The 12,291-nt window shown below is 40.3% G+C and overlaps 1 protein-coding gene across 2 annotated transcripts in view; it reads left to right on the top strand.

The window, feature by feature from the left end:
* The window catches only part of lrig3 (leucine-rich repeats and immunoglobulin-like domains 3), a 68,227-nt gene that overhangs the window by 24,719 nt on the left and 31,217 nt on the right, over nucleotides 1-12,291 (top strand). The gene's annotated exons all lie outside the window — the stretch shown is intronic.

Genomic DNA, 12,291 nt, shown 5'->3' on the forward strand with positions numbered 1-12,291 from the left:
TTGTGCAATGCAGCACAGTATGTCACCCATGCATCATGCCATCAGCATTGGGTTTTTAAAAAAAAACACACGGGCCTTCCACATCCTACCATGTTTCTCTCTATAATTTAACACTATGCAGTGTCGTGAAAGATTTCAAGCATAGAATTCAGCAAAATAAAGTACTTGGTAATCTTTCAAATTTTCTGTTGCTAATCAATTTTTAATCTTTTCTTTCTACCGTCCCGCTCCATTTATGTTCCTTTTGAATGCTGGAACTTCTTTATTTTAAGTTTTTTAGGAAACTGCAGATTTGGTCTTTGTGGATATTTTATACATATAAAAGCAGGGAATGATAATGGTGAGACCTTTCTAGAACCAAACAGCACAGCTCCAGCTCGATCTAGCTTGAGCTGAAGAGCAATACCATTATAACCTAGATTGATGGTACTACATGTTGTAATGTTTTGACACTGGTATCTTAGTAGGTACACCACAGGAGGAGGCCATTAGGCCCATCATGCCTGTGCTGGTACTTTGAAAGAACTATCCAATTACCCTGCTCTTTCTCCATAGCCCTGTAAATTTTTTCCCTTCAAGTAATTATCCAATTCCCTTTTGAAAATTACTATTAAATCTGCTTCCACCACCCTTGCAGGTAGTGCATTCCAGATCATTACAACTCGCCGCGTTTAAAATAAAAAAGGTTTCCTCATGTTGCCTCTGGCTCTTTTGCCGCTCACTTTAAATCTGTGTTCTCTGGTTACTGACCCTTCTGCCGCTGGAAACGGTTTCTCCTTACTTGCTCTATCATGATTTTGAACACCTCTATCAAATCTCCTCTTAACCTTCTCTGTTCTAAAAACAACCACCCCAACTTCTCCAGTCTCTCCACATAACTGAAGTTCTTCATCCCTGGTACCATTCCAGTAAATCTCTCCTGCACCCTCTCTAAGGCCTTGACATCCTTCCTAAAGTGTGGTGCCCAGAATTGGACGCACTATTCCAGCTGAGGCCTAACCAGTGTTTATAACTTCCTTGCTTTTGTACGCTATACCTCTGTTAATAAAGCCCAGGATCCCATATGCTTTCTAAACAGCCTTCTCAACTTGTTTTGCCAATTTAAAAGATTTGTGTATGTGCACCCCCAGTTCTCTCTGTTCCTGCACCCCCTTTAAAATTGTACCATTTAGTTTATATTGCCTCTCCTCATTCTCATTCTCCTTCTAAAATGTATCACTTCACACTTTTCACCAGTCTGTTACTGTCCTCCACATTGTTTACTATGTTTGAGTTTTGTGTCATCTGCAGACTTTGAAATTATACCCTCTATACCCAAGTCCAAGTCATTAATATATCTAAGAGCAGTGGTCCTAATACTGACCTGGGGAACACCACTGTATACTTCCCTCCAGTCTGGAAAAACAACCATTCATTATTACTTTCTGCTTTCTGTCCCTTAGCCAATTTGGTATCCATACTGTCACTGTCCCTTTAACGCCATGGGTTTTAATTTTGCTAACATGCCTGTTATGTGGTATGTCATCAAATGCCTTTTGAAAGTCTATATGCACAACATCATCTGCACTTCCCTCATCAACCCTCTCCGTTACTTCATCAAAGAACTCAATCAAGTTAGTCAAACACGATTTTCCTTTAACAAATCCTTGCTAACTTTCATTTATTAGCCCATACTTTTCTAAGTCACAATTAACTTTGTCCAGGATTATTGTCTCCAAAAGTTTTCCCACCAGAAACGCCTGTCTATTCCCCTGTCTATCGAATTTCCTATAACAACTGCATTTCTTTTGCCTCCCTGAGCAGTATGGTGCCATGGATTTGCTGCTGTCTGCACTCCCCCAAGGTGTCAACACCCTCACTGGCATTCAACACTGAGCACCGGTTTGTGAGTGCCACATGCCCAGGGGTCTTCTGCACTGTCTGCCTGTTATCCTAGTCTGGTGGTGACTCACTCCCTCTCCGCCTGAACTCTCTGTAGCTACGGGGTGACCACCTCCTGAAACGTGCTATCCACTAAACTCTCAGCTTCCCGTATGCACTGTAGTTACGCCAGCTGCCTCTCAAGCTCAAACTCTGAGCTCGAGCAGACGGTGGCACTTCTGCACATGTGTTTTTCCAGGACATTTGAAGTGTTCTGGAATTCCCACATGACACAGGATGTGCATGCGACGGGCCCCAACTTGCATTTATGTGGCACCTTTCACAACCTCAGGACGTCCCAAAGAGTATTCCAGCCAATTAGGCACTTTTGAAGTGTAGTCACTTGTAATGTAGGAAACGCAGCAGCCAATCTGCGCACATCAAGGCCCCACAAACAGCAGTGAGATAATGACCAGATAATCTGTTTTAGTGATGATGGTTGAGGGATAAATATTGGCCAGTACACCGGGGAGAATTCCTCTGATCATCTTCGAAATAGTGCCATAGGATCTTTTACATCCACCTGAGGGGGCAGATGGGGCCTTGGTTTAACGTTTCATCTGAAAGACGACACCTCCAACAGTGTAGCAATCCCTCAGTACTGCACTGGAGTGTCAGCCTAGATTTTGTGCTCAAGTCTCTGGAGTGGGACTTGAATCTACAACCTTCTGACTCAGAGGCGAAAGTGCTACCACTGAGCTACAGCTGACATATACCATATAATCATATCTTACACCATTGGCTAAGTGGAATTAGTTGACCGTGTGCGTTTTTTTTTAAGAACTTTCCTTTCATCCTCTTCTGACAGCATCATTTTATGGTTGGAGTACAGTTCCACAAATGCAGAGCATCCTCCAGTACCACGCTCAAGTAGTCATTCTTGTGTGAGCAAAGACAGTGAGTGTTGGCTAGGGCAGGGCATCAGTGCCAAGCTCAATCCTGCCTTTTACCACCACCCCCTCCCAGATTTGCACACAGGTACTTTCCAGTAGGGACACTGGGCTCAATTTTTGTGTCCTTGAAGCTCTGAGAGACCAGATATTGAATCTGTGTAGCTCAGCTGTGCAATGCCTTTGCTACTGCACAGTTCTGGTCGCCATATTATAAAAAGGATATAGAGGCACTGGAGAAGGTGCAAAAAAGATTGACAAGGATGATACCAGGACTGAGAGGATATACTTATCAGGACAGGCTGGGGCTTTTTTCACTTGAAAAGAGAAGGCTGAGGGGTGACCTGATCGATGTATTTAAGATGATGAAAAGGATTGATAGGGTAGATGTAGAGAAAATGTTTCCACTTGTGGGGGAGTCCAAAACTAGAGGTCGTAAATATAAGATAGTCACTAATAAATCCAATAGGGAATTCAGGAGAAACCTCTTTACCAAGAGAGTGGTTAGAATGTGGAACGTGCTACCACAAGGCGTATTTGAGTTGAATAGCATAGATACATTTAAGGAGAAGCTAGATAAGTACCTTGGGGAGAAAGGAATAGAAGAATATGCTGATTCAGTTTGATGAAAGGCGGGGAGGTGTAGGGGTGGTGGTGGGGGGGAGCATTATAAACGTCTGCATAGACCATTCTGTGCTATAGACTCTATAAACTATGCACCACCGGAGAGCTTGCTTCCGTTTCCATCAAATACCGTTTCGTGTAGAAGAATGGATTATAGAAAAAGTCGACCATAAGATAAACAAAGTGGTGTCAGAGGTGAGTATGCAAGAAGACCACGTTGCATACAGTGCTTGAATTAAATCAATGATGGGTGAAGATTGTTTCACCTCATAAATGTGTAACAGACCATGAAACCAGTGGTTGTGGGCTTCAACTGGGTATCTTGTTCAGTCACATACATAGTAAGTCAAGCCGTTGTAAATTAAAAAAAATTAAACTAAGATCTGAATTATTTTTGAACTCATCTGTTGCATCCATACTGTCCACAACCCCTATATGTGGCTCTTTGCACAGGTTTTTACATAAATACATAAGTTGAACGTTGGCTGTGGGGAAAAAAAATCCTGGTGTTCTCGCTCCTTTCCTGGAGTTGGTGACTCCGCTGGGGTGCAGTTTCAGTAGTGCCAACAGTACTTTGGCAGCTCAGCTAAGTAGCCATTGTTCATGTGATTCTAAACAGTAAGTGTTGACAGCCTTGGCAGGCCATTCAACTGTTTGAAAGGGGGAGAAAGGGGAAACTTTCATTTGTTTGTGAAAAAGTGATCAGCTACGTGTGTCCCTGTTGGAAGATTTTGAAGATGTATTCTGCAGAATCACGTCTTTATTTGCAATTTTGGCACAACCTACGCTGCATGTGTGGCATTTCCTATTGGAGAAGGAACACACATTTGTAAGCCATAATATGAAATGTTTTATTCTGTGGTGCTTTTAATGAAAAACAGAATCATTCTATACTTTGAAGGACTTTGACTCATGAGATGAAATAAAACTTGGGAATTAGTACAGAATGTTACCAGATAAACAAGGGGCGCTGGCTAATCAGACTTTCTTCAGGCAAGACAATACCACCACCATATGTTCATTTTTAGCAAGATTCCCAACATCAGCCAATCAAACTTTCATTCATATAGAAAGTAACCTACCACAGTTTCTAGTCTGCAATTAACATCTAGGATAATTACTTCAAAATGAGCTGAGTTTTGAGGGTTATGTAACACACATTCCCAGGAAACTGTTCAATTAATTAATCTGATCACAGCTCAATTACTTGCATCTGGTGATTTATTAGGGTTTGTTTTTACTAGGCCCAGGTCAGCTGGTGCAGTCAGCATGTCTGCAGTACTGCTTGAATAAGAGCTAAGTGACACATGATATGAATGTGGGTTTTCCAGAAGGGAAGGGGAAAAGCAGATGGTGCTTCAGAAATATGCCACTAAACTTAAGATACACACTTTTTTATGTCTTGATTTTTGAGGATAGGGGGTGAAACTTTAAGAATTTTTCTTGTAAAATTTTGTCAGGTGGAGCATAAAATGCTCATATTAATCTGGTTGTCTGTGGTCCACGGTGGAATTCTGACAGCAAAACAAAGTTAAATCGACATCCAACATTCACACATGCTACATGCCAAAGGCTGCGTTTATATTGCACGAGACCTCTGTTGATGCAGCCAGCTCCTGGTGTGAGTTTTGTACAGCGAGCAGCAACACTAAAACTTGACTGTTTCTTACTTAACAAACCTGGCAAGTTTACTTTGTTGTTGAGACCCGTGGGTCATGAGCCAGTAGAACTAGCGTGGGGCTCAATAAAAGCCGCTAAAGACTGCTGGTTTAGCAAAGGGTAGAATTAACAGACTGCTGTATGAGTTTTTAATCCCTTCTTCTATCTGCCACATAAGATTACAAAATGGCCTTTTGTAAGAAGAAAGTCGATTTATGCTTTAAATTGTAAACGTTAAAATTATGAACAAATGACAAAGCTAACAAAAGAGTAACCTTATACAGCTTTGTAGGTTGGGGTGGACATAGCTTTGAAATGTATAAACACATGCTGGGTCATAGTAAAATGAGGTGATTTTAGATTGTAGAAATGTGAGAAATAAGAGAAGGATGTTGTGTTCAAGCTAAATGTGTCAGGAGATTGATGGCTGTTTATTGATCTGAGATTTGCAAATTGAGACTGACAAATGGTTTAAAGATACTGAAGTAATGCTATCTGTGGTTTGAGCAGTGACCCAGAATAAAGCTTGTTTAAAGGGATGGGAAGCTTGTTTTGTAGTTTTTATTTAACCTTTTTTTGAAAAATCTTCTCAAAGGACCTTTGGACCAGCATGGGGTTGCCCATTGTTTAAAAAAAGGCAACTTCATTGTAATGGAACTGTTGTGTTTTTGTGATGTACGCGTCAGAACTCAAATTTTGGTTCACACTGCTCTATGTAAAGTTCTTTTATAAATGAATTTAAATAGTATTTGGTATTCTTAAAATGTCTCTGCCATGGTTTAAGTCTTAACAATAACAAATGACAAATAGTTAATGCACTGAGTGTGGGTAGGAGTAGGAAATAACAATATCAATCTTCATTATTATATAGCCTAAGGTATAAAGAGGAATAGTAATTGTAGCACTTAAAATATCAGCTGTCTGTAATGTATTGGATTAAAGGTGATTTACTAAAAGTTCAATTTTGTAGATTCAGCCCTGTAAATTGAGGACATAAATAAAAGTAACCGCTTCATGTGAAAATGTTGCTTTTCACTTCGGGAAAAATTTAATTCAACATAAAATATAGAGTCTTTTAAACTTTGTGGTGGTAGGAGACCGTGCATCAGTAAATCCAGAAAGGCTGTCTTTTTTGTTGAATTTAGCTTTAAAGCCGTTCCTGTGGCAAGAGCCCCTACTTTGGCAGCAGCTTTGGAAAGTAAATGAATTGGCACTACTGAGTCTAGATGTACCATGTCCTGTTTGAAGTGGCTTTCCCTTGCGCCTCTAGAGGCAGCAACACTAGATCAGCGCTGTAAATGGGTGTTTTTTGGCCATTTATTTTCTTTGTTTGATGTGGACCGAGTGCTCAGCCTGTCCCTGTAGGCCTGCATTGTGGTTTATATCTCGCTGGCACGTATGGACCGTTGTCAGACATGGAGGAAGGTTCGGTGGCCAAAAATGAAAATTGCAATTTGCGACTTTCAAATAAGATTCCAATACCGGTTATTGGTGCTGTGGAGTCTGCCCAGCAATGTAATTGGAGCACATCAGGCACCAGTGGTTCTAACATATTACAGAACCAATTTTCTCTTTCCTCCGCTCATCCCAATTCAATGTGTCAAGAAGATACATGACACTGTGGAGTAGGTGTTATCTGTATTAGACCAAGTTTGAGTTGGCCCCTTCAAGGTACCTTTTCCACACTTGGAATGTGTGAAACTCTGTATCTGATGTTGTATATTTGCAGTGTCTGAATCCAAAGCACTTGGAATTCCTTTCAAATGGTGTTAAGTAGATCTTGTACAAGATAAATCTGAGCTGCACTCTGTCCTCCGTGTTTTCCCCAAAGGTAGGCAAACCATATTGTTCACTTCAATCTGTGACCTCTGACTGATTGGTAAGAAGATTATTTGAGTTTATTTGTACAGTACTAACCTCTTTGGATTCTGAGGATGCTAGGTCAGAGAAGGAATTGAACACGATGAGAAAACAGCTGCATTTGTCTCAGTCAGATGCTAACTTCATGAATAGGTGATTGTAATGTCTCTACCTTCTCCATCATTCTTTTGTTATCTATCTTATCAAGCAAGTAAAACAGCAATTGCATAAAAAATTATACTGTTGCATTAAATACAACTTTTTAAGAGTTTTTGTACCTTGTGCAGTATTTCCAAACTCTAGAAATCAAATCATGGTATAGGAATTAATTTTTCTTTAAAAGAAAACATGCATAATGGGGACTGGAGTGTTTAAATCTCACTTTGTTCCTCTATTTGTAGGTGAGACCTGAGATTCTAAAGAAATTATGTGCCTGAAATACAATTTCATATTCATTGCTCCACTGTGCTGTGCCAAAGAGTGCCAGTTTAACCCAATGGTTCCCTGTGATTCAACCCAATGACTCCCCTTAACCTATGCCAGGCAGTTCCATTGTGAGGTGGAGAAAGAATATGAGCAGAAGTTGACCGTGTCAGCTATTGCAGACATCCCAGAAGCAGGCTATGAAGTGGCATCGTCAGAGGCCATTGAACAGGTGGCATGTCTTGCGGAAACAAAATAAAACGCCCAACATAGTTTACTTTTTTCCAGTGTTACCATCAAGAGTGGAGCCAATTTTAATGTGTCAATGATTTCACAATTTAACCTGGTTTAGGGAAAAAGGGGAAGAAAATATGAAACTGCTTTATAAAGAATCTCTAATTTTCTCCCTTTCTAAAGACACTGATTCCCTTACTGGAATAGTTGCATGAGTAGCAGTTACCATCTATTGCCTCATCCAAATGTCTATTTTTCACGTGTGAACCTTGCCGGTGGATGTCCACTGGCTATCCAAATGTGAAGGGCATCGAAGCTGAGCCTGGTCCACCTAGGACATACACACTTGCAGTCAGGATTGTTGTAGAGCAGGAGAATTAAAGGGCAGGTACGAAAAGAAATTCTTTGCAGAGTGATTAGTTAGAATGTGTTGTTAGCATCTTCTGCTATCACAAAATGCTGTTGAAGCAGCATCCTTAAATTCTTTTAAATTCGATTCAAATAGATGCACGGAAAAAAGAGGAAGAAATGGTATAGAAGAATGGGATTAGAGAAAAACACCAGTGCAGGCTTGATTGGCTGAATGGCTTGTTTCTGTACTATAACACCTAAGGATCCACCTTCACCCAATCTGGTTTCTTGCTCTTGTTATCCCATAGGTGCCACAGTAAGTTTCATTACCTGTACTACTGCCCTCGCAGAGGTCAGCTAATGCAGCATAACCTAGTGATTTGAACTTGGGACCTTCCTGATATGTGTGACTCAGAAACTGCTCTGATATTGCTGTTCTTCCTCGTTAGTGTTGCTGGCTCCTGATGTGCAGATTTTGCGCAGGATGTGACAGCACCAAAGTCAGTTTGACAGATTTAATGCAGCCGAGAAGACCCAGTAAAATCAGATCTCTCCAGCTGCTGGCCTCAACAAATGAGGCAAGTTTACTTTGGTAAAATTTATTGAAGCTATTGACTTCTTGCTAATGCACGGTTGCAGGGCGGCAGTTATCCTCCAGTACCACTGTTGGAAGGCTGTTCGACAATAGGACACATCAAAGCAGAATCCAGTACTGTCTTCAACCAATGTCTACATATACGTACTTCCAGCAGGACTGTATAACATACTAATATAGAAATACAACAATATAAAAGCAGATAGAAATAGTAACTTTCCTTCTTAAAATGCATTTTGGGCTCCTCCGATGGTTCGTGAGTAAAGACTTTGAAGGCCATTACAGTTCTAATCTAAAAATCCTACGGCTAAATTGTATGCAAATAGTATGAAGCTGTTTGGGCATGCTGACGATTTCGTACAAGCAGGCCGAAGCTTGAATGATTTGGTTCACATCCAAAAATAAACTGGATATTCAGGTTTTATTCTTTGCAAACACTCCATTTTGAGTATCTGTAAAATGAAACCCGAGCAATGTGCATTTCTGCTGTTTTAAGAAAGATTAACCAATCACCGCTTCGAGACCATTGGAACGCCAAGTACAAAAGGTACTTTATTACGAATAGTAGGTTATTTGTGGTGGTTTGTATTAAGCACCCAGGTAAGAATTTGTTGTTCTAGTTATCTTGCTAGTTGACATGAGCAAGTAACTAACAATTGTACTGGTATCCATGTATTAGTCTAATTGTTGTATAGTTTTTTTTTACTCCTTTTTTCCTTTGTAGCTCATACAGCAAACTGACTCTACAAATTTAATTTTAAAAATTAATGTCATTACGGAGTATTTTTGTGGAATAAAATGACTGGATGTGTGGCACTATCTCTCTATACTGATCAGACTTGTCTTTATACTGGCAGAGGATATAACAAAGCCAAACAACAACTTGCATTTATACAACTCCTCCAGTAAAAGAACATCTCAAGGGTAAAGGTGGACAGTAAGCAGGAAGTGAAGGGATTTATGAGTGGGGACCCTTAGTAATGAATTTTTTAGAAGGCTTTTGAAGGATTGGAGTAGTGGTAAGGCATAATTGTGTTGGAAAAGAATTTCTAGAGAGCAGAAATGAAATGATTGAAATATTGGTCTCCAGTGGTGGAGTGGGGAACAAGCCATATTCCAGAGTTGGAAGAGCAAAGGGTGCGGGCTGAGATGCATGATTGGAAAAACATTTCTGAAGTAATGTAATTGTGGGGGATTTGAAAATGAGGATTGCAGTCTTAAAAACAATTTGTCGGGACATAGGTAGCAGATAGTGCTGGGCAAGAATGAGAATGATGGCTGTGAATAAAATGTGGGGAGGAAAACGAAAAGCTCTCATCTTTTCTCTTGGTACCCATGCATTATTTATTTTTTATTTAAATAAGGTTATTACATCATTGGAAGTACTCTGTGATCTACTTCCGTAACTTTACTAAAGTTTTGGGCATTTGGGATCATAACTGATGTACAACTGTTGAACCAATCAGAGGAACTTAAAGGATTCTTAAGATCAAAATACAAATGAATAATTTCCTGACTATTCTAGGCAAATGCACTTTATGGTTTAATACTGAATCATGCAGATAAAGAGGTCTTTGCTGAGCTAGCTAATCCTACACAGCCTTGCAGTGAGGGCATTGCAGTTGGCCTCAGCATCCTTAGACTAGGGAAGGCAAAAACTGGGTGAGATATTGGTAGACTGTCACTGCTTGTGGAACAATACTACACCACATGTCAGTGACTTCGAGATGAAGAGTAAGGAAGGGAAAATTGGAGAGGAAAAAGAGGTTCAAATATGTAACAGAGCAGTTCTTTTATAAATAATGTTAGCATTCCCTGTGTTTAGCAGAAAATGCAAGAAATACACAGTGGGTTTGTTGACATCTCTTCATGGACGCATTTGTTACTGTAAACTTTTTCAAAGTTAATTAAAAGGTAGGAACTTGCATCCAAACTGCTAAATAGTATTTTTGTTAAGTAAAATGTGAGGGAAGGGGAACTTCCTCAATAGCTTCAGAGAGTAGTTGAGCCACTGAGCCCAGGAAGGTCTTGAGTTTGATCTGTGAACTGTGAAGCACTCCTGATTTGTTTCATCCAACAAACAATGCAAGAGCACTGTAAAATAAGCTGAGCTCACACTGCAGTTTTGAAAAGGCAGTTCATCAAATTGTTTCTAACTATTGTTAATCTTCACTCTTGACATTCTCATTATCGTTCAGCTTCAGTAGTAAGTTATATTTTTTGTAATTAAATAAACACTCAAAATTTTAGGAACTAGAAAAGGCCATTAGGAGCAACACACCGAGCGTTTTTCGATCAATTGTATCCCATCTACCTGTCATCACAACGTACATCGCATGATCATTTCTCTTTTCAGACACTTACCTGTGGGAAAGAATTCCTCTGATCACTAGTTGTAGCAAAGTCATAAAAGTGTTTGAGCAACCTTCCTGTAAAATTTGCTACAACTCTTTCCTGACAACTTGTTTCTTTTGTGTGAGCCTAAACGTTGACACATTCACGAGAGACTTCACAGCTGAGCGCTGTCCTGTCTTTATCTGCACCCACACGTACACTTTACAACCAGTGTGACTTGTTGGCTAGTAGCAGAAACCCTGCTTTGGGGTGCCAAGGCCAGTTGTACTGCCCCTGCTGCCATTTCTAGGATCAGTATCACAAAGCCGGGGGAAAAAAAACTGTTCCTTCTTCTAGAGCCACTTTTATTCGGTGAACTTGGAAAATGTCAGTTAAGGTTTCATTAATTTGAGTCCCCCTTGTTTCAAGACTCTGAGCTTCATGTTGTCCGGACTAGGTACTTATGCCCTTTTTAAGCGCAACTAACCTTTTTACACCCATGTCTTCTGAAAATGTAGTTTAGATTTATCTACTTTACACAGGACGATGAATGTATGGAATAGACTATGAAGCGAGGCAGTGAAGTTTGATTGTATCTGTAAATTCAGGTGATGGCTAAGTACTTGGAGAAAGTTTTGATGCAGGGGTTTGAAAGGTACCATGGGATAGGTAATTTCCTAGACAGTGTGACTGGTCAGATGGACCATAATAGTCTTTTCTACCCCTATGTTCTCAGTTGTGTAGTGTCTGACTCCCTGGAGATCTGAATGGTCCTCTTATTTTCCTTTTCCTCTTCCTCCTTATTGGCAGATGTAAAATAATTATTTGATAATTACCAGTTTTTGCCCCCCAATTCCAGCATTTTGCAATCAGTATTGTGGACCAATACTTTTTGCCACTTTTTGTTCAATGATTAGTACAAAACCATTAGATGGTTCAGCGGTAAAAGCTTAAAACATTACGCTCTGGAGCAGACAAAAGAAACTGCTTAGCTTGTAGGGCAGATGATCATGAAACATGGAAAATAATGTTAGGAAGAGTTGTTCACAGTGCCCATAGTAAATTCAAAAATGGATTATGTTGAGTTAGGTACCGTATTGAATTTTCTGTGCTAAAGTATTGCTAGCTACATAATATATGTTGTGAAAGTATTGAACGATCCCCCTACCTTTAGGGACTAGTTATAATTAAGGGCTAGAAATTGGGCCATGTAGCACCCGTTGTTTTGGTGCTATGCGGCCTCCCGCACATCCAAGATGGCGCCTTGGCTGCGCACCAACGTTTCCAGAGTGATGTGCGCAGGACGCCATCTTGATATAGGTATTAGCGCGTGCACAAACTCAACGCACAATCTCAACCATCTGAACCTGTCTGAGTGCCTGGAGGACCCCCACCAGCGCT

The sequence above is a fragment of the Heptranchias perlo genome, chromosome 18 (assembly GCF_035084215.1).
Source record: "Heptranchias perlo isolate sHepPer1 chromosome 18, sHepPer1.hap1, whole genome shotgun sequence".
NCBI classification, from domain to species: domain Eukaryota; kingdom Metazoa; phylum Chordata; class Chondrichthyes; order Hexanchiformes; family Hexanchidae; genus Heptranchias; species Heptranchias perlo.